This window comes from Puma concolor, unplaced genomic scaffold (assembly GCF_028749965.1).
Source record: "Puma concolor isolate L17-30 unplaced genomic scaffold, mPumCon1.1.hap2 unalloc_scaffold_23, whole genome shotgun sequence".
Lineage (NCBI taxonomy): Eukaryota > Metazoa > Chordata > Mammalia > Carnivora > Felidae > Puma > Puma concolor.
Genome location: NW_028240229.1, coordinates 427,451 through 448,096, shown reverse-complemented (window position 1 = coordinate 448,096; position 20,646 = coordinate 427,451). Strand labels below are relative to the sequence as shown.

At 37.8% G+C, this 20,646-nt stretch overlaps 1 long non-coding RNA gene and 1 pseudogene across 1 annotated transcript; one reads left to right on the top strand and one right to left on the bottom strand.

The window, feature by feature from the left end:
• Positions 1-7: 7 nt before the first annotated feature.
• On the bottom strand, positions 8-15,372 carry LOC147571527 (uncharacterized). The gene is made up of 3 exons (XR_015247323.1): positions 15,182-15,372; positions 821-928; positions 8-88 (listed from the first exon to the last, which is right to left on the bottom strand). It is a non-coding gene; the product is annotated as an uncharacterized LOC147571527 (long non-coding RNA).
• Positions 13,660-14,235, top strand: LOC147571528 (large ribosomal subunit protein eL20 pseudogene; annotated as a pseudogene).
• Positions 15,373-20,646: the final 5,274 nt, after the last annotated feature.

Sequence of the window (20,646 nt, the reverse complement as noted above, 5' to 3'; positions counted from 1 at the left end):
ATTCCTCGGCAGTTTCAACTTGTACAGGTGCTGCTTCAGGAACGAGCTCCTCAAAAGCTGTGTCTTCGTTGCCCAGAAGATCTGCCTGCTGAGAAAAATCCATGTCCTGCATAAACGACATGCTGTGCTTCAGAGCTAACAGCCGCTCCTAGAATCAAAAAGGACAGAGCAGCAGGCCTTTACCTCTGCCTCACAGCTGAGGCGCCATGGTGATGGGTTGGATGTGGACAGCCACAGCCTCGCCTGGCCTAACAGCGGGCTCCCATGGCGCTACCGCGGCAGGTGTAGGTGGGAGTCAGCACCACAGGCGCGGCCGACTGGCTGGGAGCACTCGGGGCTGGCAGAGGGGGACGGGCCAGAGGGCACAGTGGCCCTCACCTCACCTACAGGCCGATCAGGTACAAGGCACTGGTCCTAGATGCGTGACACATGCAACCTGGCTCGTGGGACAGATCTGGGAAGCCACTCTGGATGGCCAAGACGTCCTGTCCGGACTCAGTGAGGCAGCCACGTAAAACAAATCACAGGCTGGCTGCAATCCATCAGACACCCACACTTAGATCAACAGATCCAGCACTTTCCACCAACCCTAAAGGAGACGTTCCAGCTGGCGCAGGAGCAGAGAGAGAGAGAGAGAGAGAGAGAGAGCACCTGGAGGGGAGGGTGGCCTGGGATGTGTACCCTAGAGCAGAAGCTCCGCGCCACTGCCAGTGATGGTCTGGTGGAAGCATGTCAGTCAGTGGGGGTGGGGCTCTGTGTAGGCATCGAGACAGAGGGGAACTCACGTCTCTGTGGCTCCCTGCTGCCGTGGGTTTCTTACTTTGCTCATCTTAAAGCCTGCGTGAAGGATCTCCTTGGTCTACTTGTAGTACACGGTGTCTGGTCTGTTGTAGGTCATCGCGTTATCACACATCAGTTTGAAATCTGCCTGAAAGGGAAAAAAATAGAATCTGTCGAATTTGAACCACTAAGATGCCAGCGAAAACCGGATTCCTGTCAAGAGGCTAAAACTGAGTGGCAAGCAACTAAACCAGGCTCTTCAGCTTCACAAATGGTTTTTAACGACTCTTTGAGGAAAGTGTCAGACCTTACAGTGAGAAGCCTGCCAAACCTAGAGCTTCCTCTTGAGCACGACACATGCTTGCTTTCTGTTTCTGTTGTTTTATTCTGAGAAAGAGAATGTGTGTGTGAGCAGGAGAGAGACAGAATCCCAAGCAGGTTCCACGCTGTCATCACAGAGCCTGACGTGGGGCCTGAACTCGCGAACCATGAGATCACGACCTAAGCCGAAACCAAGAATTGGACGCTTAACCGACGGAGCCTCCCACCTGCCCCAACAGGTGCGCGTTCTAAGAACACCGCAGCTCCCTCTCTCCATCTCCAACTCCCCCGCTTTGGGAGAAATCAGATGTAAATAGGAACAAGAAGTGACAGCCAGGTCCTTTTAAGTAAAAGCTGAGGGATGAGCAGAGACCTGAGCACGTTCACGTCCTCTCTCTGGGATTTTGCCACAGAATTCAAAACTTGGTCTATCGGCGATTACTCTAATAGCATCAGCAAAAAGGCTTTCCGTAAGATAGGAAAATCTTGCTGAACAGCTTACATTAAAAGCAAGCTATTGGACATTTCCATATATCATCACCCCAACCAAATTACAGACAGCACACACCTGTCACAGGTGCGCTGGCCATGAGGACGCATAAGGACAGCTGAAGCCAGCCAGACCCTGACTGAACCCCAGCACTGGCCCCACGGCCAAGGTCCCCAGGGCTGGGCCTGTGGCCCTCAAGTCCCCACCCTCTGCAGGCCTTGATGTAGCAGTCTTGAGGACAAGGCAGAGGGGGGACACTGCTCACATCCAGGACTGTCACTGGACAGCAGAGCAAACCGGCGCCCGACAAGGAAGGTGGAGGATTGAGGGCCGCCCGCCCCAGTACCCTTTCATGTGGCACAGCCTCTGAGGCTCAGCAAACACACTCAGTCATGTCACCAGAAAATGACAGTGATAGAGCTAAGCCTTCCAAATTGAATAGAAACTAAGAAAGAAACCCGATGCCTTTTCCTAAATGACATCATTACCAAAGTGTCAAGCACTCATCTTGATCCGCCCCTGGTTTCAAAGCCAACAAACAATTCCTACCTCGCAGTTTTACCAAGAAACAGAGTTCAGAACTACACGCTAGAGAGTCATAGCGGCGGTGGTGGCGAGGTGGCATTGGCGGCGTGAGTAATTTATTAGGAATATTATTATTAAGTGTTAGCATATAAATTTTATTATAATAAAATATATTAAAATAAAGATATTTCTGTAAGGAAAGAAACACCAAATAAGCTTCTTATGGAAAAATCACATAACATTAAGTAGGTAGTTTACAGCCATCCGATATGAATCCTGGGATATTCTCATTTCACACAAACAGAAGTTTTTAATTGTATGCAGAATATATGCACTAAGACCATTTTGTTAAGTATTTTCACTGAATACTCTACATAAGTTATCAACTACATATCCCCTTAATTATAACAGGAAAAAAATTTACTTACAATAACTTTACAGTAAACATTGAATATAATATTAAGTATAAATATAATGCATAAATGTATGTTTTATTTCATAAAAACTGAAAATGAAAGTGAGGGATTCATGTCCGTTATATTCCTCAGTTTTCCCAATTTACAAATGCCTAAACAATCCTATCATACTGAGGACGATACTGAGGATCCACTAGATCAAATATTGATTCCCATTATAAATAGAAATCATTTCAAAATACAATTATGATCACAAAATGAAAGTTTTAGAACTTTATCCTACATAGATTTCTCTAAAGAATGGTTGGATTGACATCAGCTTCATTAGAAGACAACTTATGTTTAAAGCCATCATATCTTTCTTTTTTTTTTTTTTTTTTTTTTTTTTTTTTATTTTTATTTTTTTATACAATTTTTTTTTTTTAACGTTTATTATTTTTGGGACAGAGAGAGACAGAGCATGAACGGGGGAGGGGCAGAGAGAGAGGGAGACACAGAATCGGAAACAGGCTCCAGGCTCCGAGCCATCAGCCCAGAGCCTGACGCGGGGCTCAAACTCACGGACCGCGAGATCGTGACCTAGCTGAAGTCGGACGCTTAACCGACTGCTCCACCCAGGCGCCCCAAAGCCATCATATCTTTCTATGCTATTCTTCTTTTGCATCCTTAATTACTTGTATGATATATTCCTTTTGCTACATAACTAGCCGTCCCAAAGGACTTATTCTAATGGTACTCACCTGCATCCTTGAACATATATACCATCTTACACTGACTGTAAATAGCCAAACCACCTACTTTGTCAGTTCAGAGACAACAAATCAATGCATGATAAATAACACCATTCCACTTTGGACTAAAAAACAGGAGGTTAAAGTGTTTCCCATTATTGCTACCAAGAAAAAAAGAAAATTTTCTGCCTTTGAAAATAGGCGTTGACTTCTCTTGACAGAATGTAAGTTTATCTACAGAAAAGATCCACGAATTCTTAACACATTTTTTTCATAATAATATAGTCTGTCCTTTAAAAAATAAATGTAAGAAAAAACTGTATATATTCTCTATAACAAGTAGGTAAACCATTTCACATACCAACAAAGAGTTAAGTGGTGTATATTTCTATACGCTACTGTATAGATATAGGTATATTCCTATACTGAGGTTCTTATAAGGCAGACAGATACACATATGAATACATATATCACAAGGTATTGTGCATTCACAATAGCATAGGAACAAACATAAAAAAAAATAGCCATTAATTATGGTATGTCCCCATGGTGGTAGCAGATGGTGGGCAAGGGTGCTGAGAAAAAAGTATAAATGAAGAGAAAAAAGTTATGGATGAAATGGCATTTAAATTTGGTCTTGATAAGTGAGTAGAATCACAGTAGAAAGATGGATTATAAAAGCAGTCCATGCGGACTAAATATTATGGGCGAGTTCTGAGTATTCTCATGTATATAATTTAATTAGAGACCAGAAATTGAAGCACATAAAACTGTCAGGATAGGTACTCAAATATGGGTCTAGCTATAGACAACTGAGTGCCAGAATAAAGCGTTCACAATTGATTTGGTAACTAAGAGAGAGAAATTGAAGGATTCTGAGGAGACAACCTGACTTGCAAGAGAAGATGGGAAGTCTACTGGAATTTGTAGGAATGATGTTGAAAAACAATGTTGACAGTGTAGGTAAGAAAATGTAACCTTGAACTGAGGGAACTAGTTATAAAAGACACCCGATAGCTATCAGTATAACTCTAGTACTTTTCTATAGCAAATTTCCCCAGAAACGGATTAAAACACCAACATGCTAAGGAAAATCATATGTTGTAGGGAAGGCCAGCAAAAGAAACTGTGTGCATATGTATGGATAATTTTTTGTTTTGGATGCTACTTTTTTTAACAGTATGGTAATTAATAACTTCTGTGCACCATAAAAAGATAAGAAGACAAAAGTAGTCTGGGCTTAACTTACAAATCAACAGACATGCAAAAAAATCATCAAGGACATCTGCGTGTTATACCTCCCTCAGTAGTATGTCAAAAAGACAACCTACTCTCTCAAGAATGATGCCTGCAAAAAGCAGAGAGGAAAAAGTTCTCCTCAAGAACGCTTTTTGTTTTTCCTACAGCAACATTAATTACATTGTCGGCTAGAGCTGAAAGCATGAGATAAGCAGAAGCAATCTGATTCTCATCTTGTTTAAACTTGTCAGTTCTAAAATGAAGTCAAGAGTTAGGGAAAATGGAGAAGGTCTCCTTCCTCATTTAAAGATAAATGGGAAGTCCAACTCCTGAATTTTTTTAAAAGGAGGGTTACTCTCTAGAAGACAGTCGTCTCTTTGAAAGTATTTCTAATTCAGCCTCTCACATGACAGCCTCCCAGAGTCTGAGAGTGATATGTTTCATCAGGAGACACTCCCATCTTCAGTGCAGCTCTGGATCACCTGTTCTGCCTTTGACCCTCTGCTAAAAGAAAATGGATCTCTACAGGGCTTAGAAGCTGCCAAGACTTAACAAATTTTTCAGCTGAACTTTTGCTTCAACTCAGTGTTCTTACTTCCTAGTTCTGCTGTTTCATGTGGCATGCTAGGCAACCCTAAAGAGAAGTTACTTTCAATAAGCGCTTATTTGTTAGAATTCTGACTCCCAATATGATCCTGGAGATTGGATACATGTTCCTCCAGAGAAGAGAAAGAAGGAGAGGGAAAACTGAGGAAAGAACAAGAATAGATGAAGTATGGATACGTAGATCACCTAGTGAAGGCAGGGTTAGAGAGTATGACACAGAGATGTGAAACAAAGCGTCTGAGGGGATGCGACGCCTGGGATTTGTCCCAGGTATCAAAACACTATGAATGTACCATATATTGAAGGGAATTTCAATACAGATCTTATCCAGTCAACATTTTTTTTCCTTCTGAGTTGTGAATCCCTTTCCTCTTCTAGTTGTGTATCCCTAAATTTTTCCTCCAATAAAGCCTTTTATTTTTTCAAGTGTTAAACGAGTGGAATGAAAAGAAAGAGACCATTTTATTTCTCATTTCTCGGACACATTTTTTTTTTTATCCCTTAGAAAGTAAATCCATTCAAATAATTGCTTATTAAAATTATCTGGGACAATGCTTTAAAAAGCCCAAAGCATGAATGGTTTTATTGTTGAGATTAATATATTTCACCAAATTCTACCCACTATTACATATCCACACTGCTCTGATTGTTCACATGAATTTTTTAATGAGGTATATTTTTAAAGTGTATTCTTTGAAGAATTTTTTTTTTTTTTTAAATAGAAGCTTAGGCACGTGAGTGAGGTCTGACTTTATGGGGGAAAAAATATCACTTGAATCAAGACATGAGGGCTAGTCTATGCACCGATGCAGTGCCTACAATTCTGATGTGACATTCCAATGAAATCCTGAAAGTTAATACTTCCTAAATTCAGGTTTAGGGTACATGGGCTGGGAGAAAACAATTTCTCCATTATCTTCTTCATAATCTGAATCTTAAAGGTCCCTTAATGATGGCAAATTGATGGGAGAAAAACTAAAAGCAACAAAAACAAAACCAACAAATAAGTTTTATTGTCAATTGAAAAAGTAAATAACCAGCGCTGACAAGTAACAAAGAATCCTGATTTTAAAAAAGAAAGTGCATTTGCCAATTTTTTCTAATCTCTTTAAAGGTTTTCAATAGTTCTAAATTAAATCCCTTTCACCCTTATCTCTTTTTCCATCAGAAAATCCGAAGAGTATTTGGATTCAGACATCCACTGCACCAAAGATCTTTCATTACACAGCACAAACAGGCAATTTATTGAACAAGAACCCAATTACTTAACCTAGCTTCAGGTTTCATTCTATCTACCCTGCCGCATCTACCTTGACAGAAGCCTACTCATCTCTTCTGATGGACGTTGCTACATATCAGTTCTGCTACAGAGAGATGATTCCTAACCTTCTTGTAGAGAACCACTGATTAAAGAAGCTCAGATGCCCATCTCAGCTTCCTTGGACCCATGAATAACAATGGGAAAGAGTGCAGACAGATATGGACCCTTTCCTCCTCTGTATAAGGAACCAGCATTCAAAGAGTTGAAAAAAAGGAGTATCTGCTCAGAGAAAATGACTAACATTTACCAAAGTCCTGTACTGGCAGTGTCTGAGGTTCTCTCCAGTGTGTTTCTGTTCTTTACATTACTATCATGCTCCCCCCATTTTGCTAGTAGAGAAGAAAATAAATTCCGTAAAGTTCTTGTACCTTTATTGCTGCCATTCTTGTTTTCAAACGTACTGATAAACGATGTTAATGACTTGACTTTTACATCACAAATTCTCAATAGTAAATGCACATTAGAAGAACCTAGGAACCTACAGCCTGAGTCCCATCCCTACAGATTTTGATTTAATTCATCAGGACTGGAACCTGCGCATTGTTACTGTTTTTAAATTTCTCCAGATGATTATAATTTACAGCTAATGTTGAGAAGCATTATTTGATGTGAATAGCAACCAAAATTTCGTTATTATATTAGAATTATGAACAGCTGTTAGGAACCATTTTAGTTTAGCTTCATTTCCAAAGCAGTAATATTTTAGAGAAAAGCCTCTGGGGGCACCTGGGTGGCCCATTGGTTGAGCATCCGAATTCCTCTCAAGTCCTGTCCTCCTGGTTCATGAATTTGAGCCCCAGGTTGGGCTCTTTGTTGAGAGCTCAGAACCTAGAGTCTGCTTCATATTCTGTGTGTGTCTCTCTCTCTGCCCCTCCCCTGCTGACACTCTGTCAATCTCTCTCTCTCAAAAATAAATAAACATTAAACAATTTTAAAAAAGGAAAGCCTCTAAAAGTTTACACTCATGAAGACATCGTTACCTCACAGGAAAGTCTATTTCTTTGGTTTCCTTTTTAACATTAAATCTTTAGAGAAAGTTCCCGATATATTTCAAAGTATCCATGTACACGACTGCTCATGACAACACTGTTTTTCTTGATAAGTTCAATAATACCGACAATAAAGAAGTGGAGTTACACACACAAACACCGAGAAAGAGAAAGAGAGGGAGGAGAGAGAAGGAGAAAGGAAGACACCAACTAGCTCACATAAATGGGAATAGGGAGAATGCCTTCAGTGTAAAATACTTTACGGATGGACTTATAGGCATATATGTACATGCATAATACCTTTTTGAAGAACACTGTAAAGGGTGGTTTCTAGAAATATAAGGTTAGGCTTTTATTTCTAGTATATACCTTTTTAATTCTTTCTATATTCTAATCATTTGTATGAACTGGTTTCATATATTTCAACTAGGAGAGACTATTTGGATAATGGGATAACAAATCATTTGTTTCTTTTTTGGAAGTTTTCAGTATTCTCCCAATACTGATGTGCAATTAGCTACCCACACTCTTCCTTGTGCTACCGTTTGGAGGTGATGAAGTTACCAGTCTTCTACATGATGGCCCATTAGCTATTTTAAAGAAAACAACAATGTTTTCCTTTGGTGGAAACTCATTTCAGATTTTCTTCATATCCTTTTGAAGACTGTACTGTGTGTTTAGTATTAATGTGCTGGTATTAAAGGATATGAAAATAATTTCACCAATTTGTGCCATGAAGAAGCTTACATTCGATCAAGGAGATAGAAATAAAAACATAAATAAAAAATAAAAAGTAGTAATTTCATTGCAAGTTCATTTGTAAACAGAGGAAACAAATGCCCACAGGGGAGTCTATTCTCTCAAGATGGTGAGCAACCAATACAGGGAGTGTAAAATTGGCAAATGGGCATGGAACGTGTTTCTCAAAATTTACTTTTCAAGTTAACAGAATTTTGATGTGTTATTTTAGTTCAATTTTACAACAGTACCAGATATTATTATTCCCAATTTATAACTCCATCAGTAGCAGCTCACGATATAATGGCTTTAAGATCTTTTCTTCTCTGACCATGTTCTGATTCATCAATATTGCTCTACAATAGCCAAGAATTAAATATACTTTCTAAATATGGTCTGATCAGTGCACAGGCAAGTGACACTACTGAGTCCACTGATTTTAGCACTAATATCTCTGATAATTTGTTCCAGAGTGAAGAGAGTGGAAGGAAAAATAGAGTTGATAGAAGCAGTTGGGTATATGGAGAAAGAAACAGCAAAGCCTGCCTGGAAGACTCAATGATGGCTTCAGAGAGCAGGCAGTGTTGGCTTGAACTGAGATTTGAAAAGCAAGGTTGAGTATTCCGGGGATAAATAGTGGGGTCTTCATTCCAAGCACAGGGAGTAATACTACCTGTTTAGACACTATGGATGCTTTCCACATTGTGTACAGTCACAAGAACAGGAACAAAGGGGCAAATGGGAGTGAGGTTTGACAGGGAGATAGAGGACTGACCATTATTATCTTGGGAATTTGGATATGATTGTACAGGCAATTAATATAACAACATAATAACTCATTTTATGTCCTGGAGAAAGACCTGTGTATTTTCCAGACATTAAAAAGGAATGAAAACATGTATAATAGAGATGCGCTCAGCTAAAATAAAACATCACCTAAATATCAGTAGTTTTTAAGTTGAAATGACAATTTCATACTTTTGTAATTTTTACTCCCCATCGGGAACACAGTTACACACTTTTGTGAGAAACGATGGTCCTTTTCATTAAGCTATGCATGATAGAGAAGAGTCAGCAGGTGCCTAACATGACTGCTTGCGGTTAGGATCACTTTCAAATTTATTTTGGCATAGTATTTCCATCAGAAAATTCTAAGTCAATAATTTTTTTAAAAAAATTTGTACTTCTATTACAGGCCATTTATTGCAGGCTGTTTACTATGAATTTTTGCTTACAATTTCTTGTCAAATGAAAAGCCCTAACCTAGCTTTTCCTGAACAATTTCAAGCTTTAGCTTCTATAGTACAGCTGTCTACTGCATATCCTAAAATTGGTATCCCTACTGGGAACAACAGGAGACCATGGTGAGGAGAGAAAACACACAGCAATATGTATGAAAAGAGGTTTTTTTGTCTCTTGGTTTTAATGTTCTTTAAGATAGCATGCTGGTTTCCTCTGATGCAAGAAGATTCCTCAAAAGACACTAAATTTCGAGTCTTTAAACAATATTCTGCTCTATGAAATTCTTATCAAACATTCATTGTTGAGATTTTTTAAATATGGGTTAATAAGTAGTTTCAGACAATAGCAGAACAAAACTACTTATTTTATATTTGGAATATAAGACAAAATTGTATTTGTGTGATAAAATGTTAGGGACTAGATTGGTTATTTTTACTTGATAAAAGTATGATTTATAGTGTCTTTGTGTAGATTGTGATTGTTTCATGTTTTATTGTCAAATTTCCTTGGCTAATAAAGCCACAGATAATGAAGCTGGCACAAGAGATCATTGTCTAGAGTTTTCAAGGTCAATATGTCAATTAAGGTCCATGAGCTACTCATTAGGACCAGAAAAAAATGAACATGCTGAGCAAGAGGAGATTACAAGTCTGGGATATCAAACATCTGTATTGACTTATGACAGCGTCAAGTTCTCCCTTTTGTGAAGTGATTTAGAGGGGCAAATTACTTTTTCACTAATTTGACAAAGATGACACTTTTTAAAGCTTCCTAATATAGGTTCAAAGATGCTTCATCACATACATCCATAAACCATGATACATCTATTGCATCAAATTCTCCAAGTACATATTGTCCATGTCATCTAGCAGAAGCATTAATTTATTTCCTTCATTCATTTGACAAAGACTTATAATTTCCTGAGTATGTACTGTGAATAAAGTTCTGGGTTAGCCAGAGGAGAGGGGAAAAATGAGGTAACCACAATTTCTGTCTCAAATACCCTACAGAGATAGATACTAAGCAATTAAATACATGATCAGTTAATTATAGCTGGTATAAGTGTCACAAAGGGAAAGTGCATGATGTGAGAACATACAATTATTATCATATAAGACCTTCAATGAGAGAATCATGTGGTATGAACATATCCACAGAATATAGATATTAATTTACTAACTAAATATAATTGAATATGTATTTATTGAGAACCCACTATATTCCATTCATTCTGTGGGGGTTAAGGATGTAAGAAAATCATACAATGTAATTGGGGAAACAGACATATGTACAGAAAAATGCTAAAAGCTACAGAAGCACAGATAAAAGGTGGTCCCTGAGATTTAAAAAAGAAGAAGAAAAATACTTGAAAGAGAGAACTGGTTCATTCATTTAATAAAATATTTATTAAACATTTATCATTTTTCCAACTTGGTGCTTGGTGTTAGGGACTTATGTCAATAAAATATAACCCCTGTCTGTAAATGACTCACTTTCTACAGCAGTGGTCGAAACCAGGATGGTTTTCTCCTCAGGGGACATATGACAAAGTCTGGAGACATTTTTTTTTTTTTTTTTTTGTCATAACTGGGGAGGGGGCACTACTGTCATCTAGTGGATAGAGACCAGAGATACTGTGAAACAGCCTACAATACAAAGAACAACACCCCCAGTGATGAATACTTATATATCCCCAAATGTCAATAGTACCAAGGTTGATAAACCCTTGAGAGCCACAGAGAAATAAGTAACCAATTACAATGCAGTATTATTAGTGATGAAATTGGGCTGTGTTTTTTTTTTTGTTGTTTTTTTTTTTTTCAACGTTTATTCATTTTTGGGACAGAGAGAGACAGAGCATGAACAGGGGAGGGGCAGAGAGAGAGGGAGACACAGAATCGGAAACAGGCTCCAGGCTCCGAGCCATCAGCCCAGAGCCCGACGCGGGGCTCGAACTCACGGACCGCGAGATCGTGACCTGGCTGAAGTCGGACGCTTAACCGACTGCGCCACCCAGGCGCCCCAAGGCTGTGTTTTAAAAGACTAAGGAAAGTAAAGGAATAAATGTGATGCATTAAGGAGAGTAGGCAAGGAAAATCATTTAACATAGTACACTATTATTGCAAATTTTGGTGAGATTCTGGAAATGCCTGTCAAAATGAAGATAGCAAGGTTAATATAGAATGGATGTGAGAGGGTTTTTGAGAGGTAAAACAAATGTTAATTTATGAAGCAATTATATGATGAAAGTTTGTGAGGTTGAAACAGATGGAAGACGCGGATGGAAGAGTCAATGCTTTCCTTACAATTTGTTTTGTTTGGGTGGTAGGTTAGATGGTGTTAACATGAATATATATCAAGACAAAGGTGAAAGACAGTTTTGAAAGATATTAATGATAATAAAAATAATACTTACATGTTACATGTCAAAGAGTATGTTAGTCACAGCAAACTATTAAATGTGTCATAACCCTTGTTAGGGAGGTAGAGCTATTTAAAATAAGTAGTTATCTCTAATTTTTAAGAAAGGGAAAGAGATTAAATACATCACTCAAGGTCCCATTGCTTATTTGTGGCAACATCCAAACTCCAATTGATATTTGTCTTCTGAAGCCAGTGTTGTCAACCTCTATGCTCTACTGGATAAGGAAAGAGAGACTGTAGACCATCTAGGTGGAGTTTTCACAGTTTGGATTTAGATTGCTTGGGTTCTCCAAAAAGTGAAACCTGGCATAAAAGTTTATATACTGCCAGTTTCTTAGGGAATACAATTCCAGGGAAGCAGAAGTGAGGAGAAATTTGAGTGAGACATAGATATACGGAGAGCAAACATTCAATTTTAAGTCAAGCACACTTGATGGTTTGATTGCTGGAATGTCTTCTAAGAGACCATCCTAACTGTTGCATTTCAGGATAGCCCATGGATAAGACAAAAGGGAGAATATTCACCACCTCTCAACAACATTAGTTAAAAATTTGCTCTAAAAACTTTGAACTCTTCTGCCTTTCCTACATTGCTCATCTAGAGATACCAAGTGGGTGTCAGTGGCAACAGAGATGTCTTGAGGCAGGAGGCAAGAAAGATTCAGCATGAATGGAAGATAAAACACGATGAGTTGTGCCAGTGAGAATCAATCACAAGGAAAGCTAATGCAAAATAAGAGGCCAAGCCCTGAAACAAATACAACTGGGAAGCTATGCAATGGTGTGTACGAAGTAGCTGACCTATCTGCTCTAAATATTACCAGCTTTGTTGCGATCAAGTTATTTCCCCTTCTGGGGTCTTAATTTTCTCATCTTCAAAACAGAGAAAATCATAGTACCTATCCAGTAGTATTGAGAGGACTGAAGGATTTAATATATATTAATAATTTAAAACAGGATGAACATAAGCACCAAATGCATTTATCATTTATTATTGACATCACCATCATCGTTGTTGAGAAGGAGAATATCAGCCCCTTAATAGCCACAAATGGGCTGAGTCTAACAGCAAGGCCTGGGGGTTGTTAGAGCTGGCCTGGCACCCACAGTTAAGGGTATAATGTCCTCTTGTTGAATATAAATTATCTCGGACAAAACACGAAGATCCAACAATGTCACTTTGTGACTATGATGAAGTGAGACAAAAAACAAAAACTTAATTGATCAAATAGAGAGTACAATAGTCAATACTCCAAAGAGTATTTGAGAAAAATGGATAAAATAGAAGACAGATCACACTGGGCAAATTGATGAGCAGGAGATGGGGAAATCAATCATTTTTAAAGTATGAATGTGAATAAGACAGAGATGGGAATTTAACTTGAGGAAAATGTAGGGTTGCAGGAGAAATTACGTATGATGGGGAGAAGTAAACAGTTAGTTTGCTTTAAGAAAGGCTCTGTGGGAAAGAGGTGTTTGCAGATCCAAGAAAGAGAGGGGAAATCTGATGAAGTAAGTTCTTAAAGTACACAGAAAGGAGAGATAGCAAGAAAATCGTTGGAAAACTAACCCTAAGAAGGAAAAGGTATTTCATTCTCTGAAATTGGAGGAGAAAGTGAGATAAATCCTAGTATCACTGAATATGAAGAATCTGTGATAGAGGGTAAAGAGGGGCAGCAAAGAAATTTCATGACTGTTGACTTGTTTTCTCACTGAGGAAATAATCCAAGACATCTGTTGAAGTTAAAGGATAGTAGCTTGGTAACACTGGGGCAGCCACAACAAAAAAGGGACCTGGAGCCAACAGGAAAGAAAAAGGTATCAGACATTAATAAGTATGCAGCCAACACTTCCTTTTGTCGGCCACAGTGAGAGTGGAAAGTGCGCCCCAAAGGCCTCAGGCACACTGGGAGAGTACAAGGTGATAGAGCACTGCCTGCCTACCCCAAATGCCATACTCTGCGCCTCTATCACGTGCACATCTTTGTACATAATCATGCTGTCAACAAGTTCCACTTCTGGTACTTTGTCTCTCAGCTGAAGAAGATGAATATATCTTCAAGGGAAATTGTCTACTATGGACAGGTGTTTCAGAAATACCCCATGTGGGTCAAGAACTTTGGCACCTGTCTGTGCCATGACTCCCCAGTGGCACTCACAATATGTACCAAGAGTACTGGACCTGACCACTGCAGGTGCTGTTACCCAGTGCTACTGAGACATGGACACCTGGCATTGCACCTGGGCCCACTCGATCCAGATTATAAAGGTGGAGGAGACTGCAGCCAGCAAGTGCCTACCAGCAGCCAACCAACTCCATGACTCTATGATCAAGTTCCCACTGACCCACCAGGTCTTGCATGGCCAATAGAAGCCATGTTTTACCATGAAGAGGCCCAAGATCTTCTTTTAGATACAGAGCTTCCCTGTCCCTAGGTCTGCCCAAATAAATGCCTTGGGAAAACCAAAAACCCAAAAAGCCAAACAAACAAACAAACAAACAAAAAAACCTAAACAAAACAAAACAGAGAGAGAGAGAGAGAGAGAGAGAGAGAGAGAATGCAGTTAAGGCAGAAGATTCTACACTCATAACCCTAAAGGATCTGATCAGTATAGCTATGTCATGTTTCTGTACAAGTCCTAAGCATCTGAGATGACAAGGAGACACATAAAATTCTTGGACCAATCCCTGTTATCAATGGCAAGTTTTCTGTGGTGAAAGGTGAAGAGGAACAAACGAATAAAAAGTCTTAAGCGAGCACAATTGAAATGAGCGATGACTGTGTCCAGGCCACATAAACAGGAAAACAAAGCCTGCTACAGAATGACCCATTAAAGCAGCTCAATTTCTAGGTCACTGGAGATAGGGAATGGAGAAGACAGGTGGAGATGTAAGGGTGGGGTGGGGTGGGGGATGGCAGCTACGCTCAGTAGCAGTGCCACTGAAGGAATTTGAAGGTTGGAAAGGCAGAGGGTTTCAGATAAAGTGTTTTCAGATTTTGGAAACCAAACAATTATAAAAGATAGTGAGATGCAGACAATGATCTAGAAATTTGTCCTTGAAGTTGGGCAGTGTTATGGAGGGAAGTAACTAGAGAAGAGTCCAAGACCCTAGTGGCCAGGAAAGGTGTTACATGTTAACAGGAGATTAACTTTAAAAAGATTACTAAATATTAGTTGTCCTATTTTCTCAGGCCAAATAAGATTTCTAGTACCCTATAAAAAGAAAGAAGAAAAAGAAAACCCCTTTAATGTTTCATATTATAGTTCAGAAAACTTACATTATTGTATAACAATTTCATTAAACTGCAGTGAGATTTATTTTTACAGAATGCTCATATGCTACAGATAGACATTACCTTCTGAAGAAGATGTCAAATAGACTTGTTTATGCCCAGAGAAGCCACGTATGTAGAAAAAGCCTCACACATCTACTACAGTTTCTGGAAAAGAGCTGAACAATTGGTGGTTACTACTGATGGAATTTAAAACAGATTCAAAAGATATAAGAAGCTACATTGTTAAAGGAATGGTATATAATTCTTGTGCTTCTTTACGTATGAGATCTTTTCTAAAAATTTTTTTGATGTTTAGTTATTTTTGAGAGAGAGAGAGAGAGAGAGAGAGAGAGAGAGAGAGAGAGAGACAGCGCAAACAGGGGGAGACACAGAATCCAAAGTAGGCTCCGAGCGCTGAGCTGTCAGCACACAGCCCTACACGGGGCTTGAACTCATTGACCGCGAGATCATGACCTGAGCTGAAGTCCAATGCTTAACCAACTGAGCCACCCAGGTGCCCCTCTAGGTATAAGATTCTTAATTTAAAAAGTAACTGCATAAATCTCGTGACCCTAGGAAATACTTGGTTACACTGAAGCTTTATTTAGCCCTGAAAAGAAATTCAGTGTTCTCTCTTGGTGAAATTTTGAAGAATCACTCATTAGACCTAATTGTTCTTCCAGAACGTCTGGCTGTTAGAGGTAATTTAGTAGGACAGAAAATAAAATATACTCACAGATTACTTGCTACAAATAAGATTGTACTCTCTGTCTATATCGTGAAACATTAAATCATATTTCCAAAGAGAAGTTACCTGATTATCTCCTTGAGAAAATACATGTGTGTTAATTCTTAACATCTTAACTCTACATTTGGGAAGACCTTATTCTAAGGTTTGACTTTTTCCTGCTGCTGATCATAGACATGAAGACAATAATCAGAACCACTAACATAAGATGACAAAGAAATGCCATAAAAAATACTTACATAAGATATACCAGGAAAACAAACAAACAAACAAACAAACAAACAAACAAAATACTTGTTTTTTCTTATTGTGATATGTAGAATTTTTACAAAGATTAGGTGATTTTGAGTGGTGTTTACAACTAAAAGATAGGAAAAATCAACATTTTTTTAAATTTTATTTTTCTTCGGGAATCTTCAGGCAATATTATAACTGACTCATTTAACTCATCTGAATTAGTTTTTAATAAGCTCTCAAAGGTGGACCAATTGTCTCTAGTTTCTCCTGGGAACTGGAGATAATTAAATGAAGGTGCGATCCAAACTCCTAAGGATATTTTTTGGCTAGTTTTTGAGACTTCTTACTTCTAACTCATTTCCCTTAGATCTACATACCATTCTGACCCCACATCTACCATGGGTGATTAAGAGTTCTGCTTGCTTCTTTCACTATCAATAGGAATAACTCATATTTCAAACTTAGAATTTACCTGCAAAACTGAAAAACTTGTCAGTTATTATCTACCATTACACTCTGTCATATTCACACACAAAAAAATCATTTATTGATTTCATATGTAACCAATGATGGGTTTTACATTCTTAGCTACTAACCAACCACTCCTTTTGATTTTAGCATATTGTTAGAATTTAGAATTCCAACCCAATCCCTTACTCTTGTCTCTCAACTTCCACATATCTATTGGCATAATCAGAAATTATGAATAGGTCATGTTTGAGAACCTAGAACTCTCTGCATGTCATTTAACAGCCACCAGTCATGTATAGTTATTGGGCCCTTGAAATGTGTCACTACTCTGAACTGAGATGTGCTGTAAGTTTAAAATATAAAGCAGGTATTTAGGTCCTAGTACAAAAATAGGTAAAAACCTCATTAATTTTTATAATGGTTTGATGTTGAAATAGTAATAGTTTTATATATTTGATAAAATGCAACATTGAAATATTTTATAGTGTATATAGTATAGTAGTCTGGCTATAAAAATTTTTAAATTGCATATGTGATTCACATTTCCATTTCCCATTACAATTTGATTGGACAGTACTGCCCTAGCACAAAGTTTGAAATTAGCATTCTCAGTAAATGTTGTATCCTACAAAAGAAAGCAGATTTGGAAAATGTTACAGGACACCCTACTATCTGCCCCACCATTTCTCATGGGTTGGGCTCATTCTTTCTCTTTGAAAATAACCAAGGTTTTTTTTTTTTTCTTTTTTAATGTGTATTTCTTTTGAGAGAGGGGAAGAGGGAGGGATAGAGAGAATCCTAAGCAGCCTCCAGGCTGTCAGAGCTGAGCACAGCATGGGGCTCAGTAGCACGACTGTGAGATCATGACCTGAGCCCAAATCAAGAGTTAGATGCTTAACCTACTGAGCCACCCAGGTGGCCCCAAAATAACCAAGATTTTAAAACAGCTGTTTAAAGGTATACCAACAATTAGCAAGATTTTAAAACAGCTGTTTAAAAGTATGGATTGACAAGAACCAAGTTTTAAAGTGTTTTAGAGTGTAAGCCAATAATTGTAGTCTTTCTACTACTCACAGTGTCATGTGTTATTCTGTAGTCATAACATTCAAAATATCCGAGGAGGTATGAAGTTGAATAGAACCTCTGCATCTTCTATCTCTAGCATTCTTTAGACAGTAAAACAGTTATGCATATGTGGACAACATTTAAAAAACCAAGGCTCTCACATATTTACTCCTCTGGTCACAAAGGTGCAATGATTTCCCAGGCAGTACTGTCCACATGTATAGAAACAGAAGCTTACCTTACATTACCTCCTCAATAACTAATAATGACTTGTCCCTACCAATAACACTACAATCATGGGATACAGCTTGGACAGGGTCATGTTTTATAAATGCTGTCTTTAAGAAAAAGAGTAAAGTGGCTACTGGCTCACAAATTGGGTATGAATGCCAGTTAATCATTTTTTATTTAAAGAATGCTTATAGTCTTCATCAAGCCTCAAAGTCCTAGTAGATCACAGAATTGAATATGGAAATACTAAAAATACTAAAAATACTAAATAAAATACTAAAAATACTAAAAAGCAATAAAAAAATAAGGCAAATTATATAAATATGCAATTAAGAAACAAAATTCAGAAGGAATAATACATTTGTTTTAAAAGTTCTTTTCATGGTGCCTGGGTAGCTCAGTCGGTTAAGCATCTGACTCGACTTCAAGCTCAGGTCATGTTCTCATGGCTAATGGGTCCAAGCCCTGTATCCACCTCTGCTCTGACAGCTTGGAGCCTGCTTGGGATTTTCTCTCTCTGTGCCCCTCCCCCACTTGCTCTTTCTTTCTCAAAATAAATAAAAATAAACCTTAAAAAATAAATTAAATAAATGAATAAAGTTCTTTTCTCATTTACTAGAAATGAAATGCAAATTAAAATATGACATGATTTTTTGTCAATCTAGTCAGCATTTTTTAAAATTTGACCTTTATTTTTATACAGCAGTTTTATATTCATACAAACTGCAGGGCTTATCTTAGTTATATATTGTATGGGTTTGAACAAATATATAATGACATACATCCATCAGTACAGTATCATAAAGAGTATTTTCATTGCCCTAAAAATCCTCTATGATCTTCCTATTCATCCTTCCCTGCCCAGAACCCTTGGCAACCACAGATCATTTTATTGCCTACATAATTTTGATTTTTCCACAATGTCATAGAGTTGGAATCACCCGGTACATAGCCTTTTCAGATTGGCCTCTTCCACTTAGTAATATGCATGTATGTTTCCTCCATGTCTTTTCATGGCATGATAGGTTTTGTTTTTGTTTTTGTTTTTGTTTTTTCGGCACTGGATAATATTATAAGGTGGCTTGCACGTTTTGCTGAATTAGAGTAAATGTGCTACCAACATCCAAGTACAGGTTTTTGTGTGGGTGTAAATCTTTAACATAAACTTTGAACTCCTTTGGATAAATACCAAGTAGCATATTGCTGGAGACTGTGATTCTTTTTTAATTATCTTAAATGTTTATTTATTTTATGAGAGAGACAGAGTGTGATCAGGGAAAGGGCAGCAGAACCTGAAGCAGGCTCCAGGCTCTGAGGTGTCAGCACAGAGCCCAACTTAAGGCTTGAACTCATGATCTATAAGATTATGACCTAAGATGAACTCGGATACCTAACTGATTGAGCCACCCAGGCGCCCCACTACGATTAGTTTTGTAAGAAAACACCAAACTGGGTTCCACAGTGGCTGCATCATTTTACATTTTTACTAGCAATAAATCAGAGTTCCCATTGTTCCACATCCTTGCTAGCATTTGGTGTTTTGGATTTTGGCCATTCTAACAGGTGTGTAGTGGTACATTGTTTTCATTTGTAATTCCCTGATGACATATAATGTGAAGCATCCGTTTAGATACTTATTTGCCATCTTTCTATCTTCTTTGGTGAAGTGTCTGTTGAGGTCTTTGGTCCATATTTTAATTAAGTTTTTTGTTTTCTTATTGTTGAGATTTAAGTGTTCTTTGCATATTTTAGAAAACAGTCATTTATGAGACTGTATTTTTTAATTATTTTCTCCCAATGTTTTACTTATCTTCTCATTTTCTTGACATTATCTTTCACAGAGCAAAAGGCTTTAATTTCAATTTTTATCCAGTTTGTCATTTATTTCTTTCATGGATGGTGTCTTTAGTGTTGTATCTAAAAAGTCATTACCAGGTAGCATCTTTTAAATATATGTATATATATTATAAATGATCTAATTTGCGAAGACTAATGTATACAGATACTTACAATTTTGTCTGAAATGGAAAAAAGAACAACATACTTGAATTATGTGCAAATTTTATTTTTTTTTAATTTTTTTTTCAACGTTTATTTATTTTTGGGACAGAGAGAGACAGAGCATGAACGGGCGAGGGGCAGAGAGAAAGGGAGACACAGAATCGGAAACAGGCTCCAGGCTCTGAGCCATCAGCCCAGAGCCCGACGCGGGACTCGAACTCACGGACCGCGAGATCGTGACCTGGCTGAAGTCGGACGCTCAGCCGACTGCGCCACCCAGGCGCCCCAATTATGTGGAAATTTTAAATAAATTACAGCATGTTCAAAGACTGAAATATCAAGTATGCATCAAACTTATTGAGAATATTCTAATATAGGAAATTATCTATAATAAAATTTTAAAATAAAAGTCAAAAACCCTGATATACTCAATTAAAAAAATGATATTTATAGAAAGGCTAGAGTAAATTAAAATATACAAAATGTTTTCTCTGAATAGCAGGATTATGGATGCTTTCAATATTATTTTAACAATTTAATTTTCGTTTTCCAATTTTTTTTAAATTATAAAAATACAAAAAAAAATCACCCTTTTAATCAGATCAAATGATGAGACAGTTTATATACTGAAGTCTCTGAACAATGCTGATGATATGACTGACATGTAAACTTTACGTATTCTCCCAATTTTATCAAGTCTATTATCAGGGAGAAGAAGGAAAATTGACAATTCTAATTATATTAAAGGTTTCATCACTGCAGATCCTTACATTCTCTGAAACTTCTATGCCTA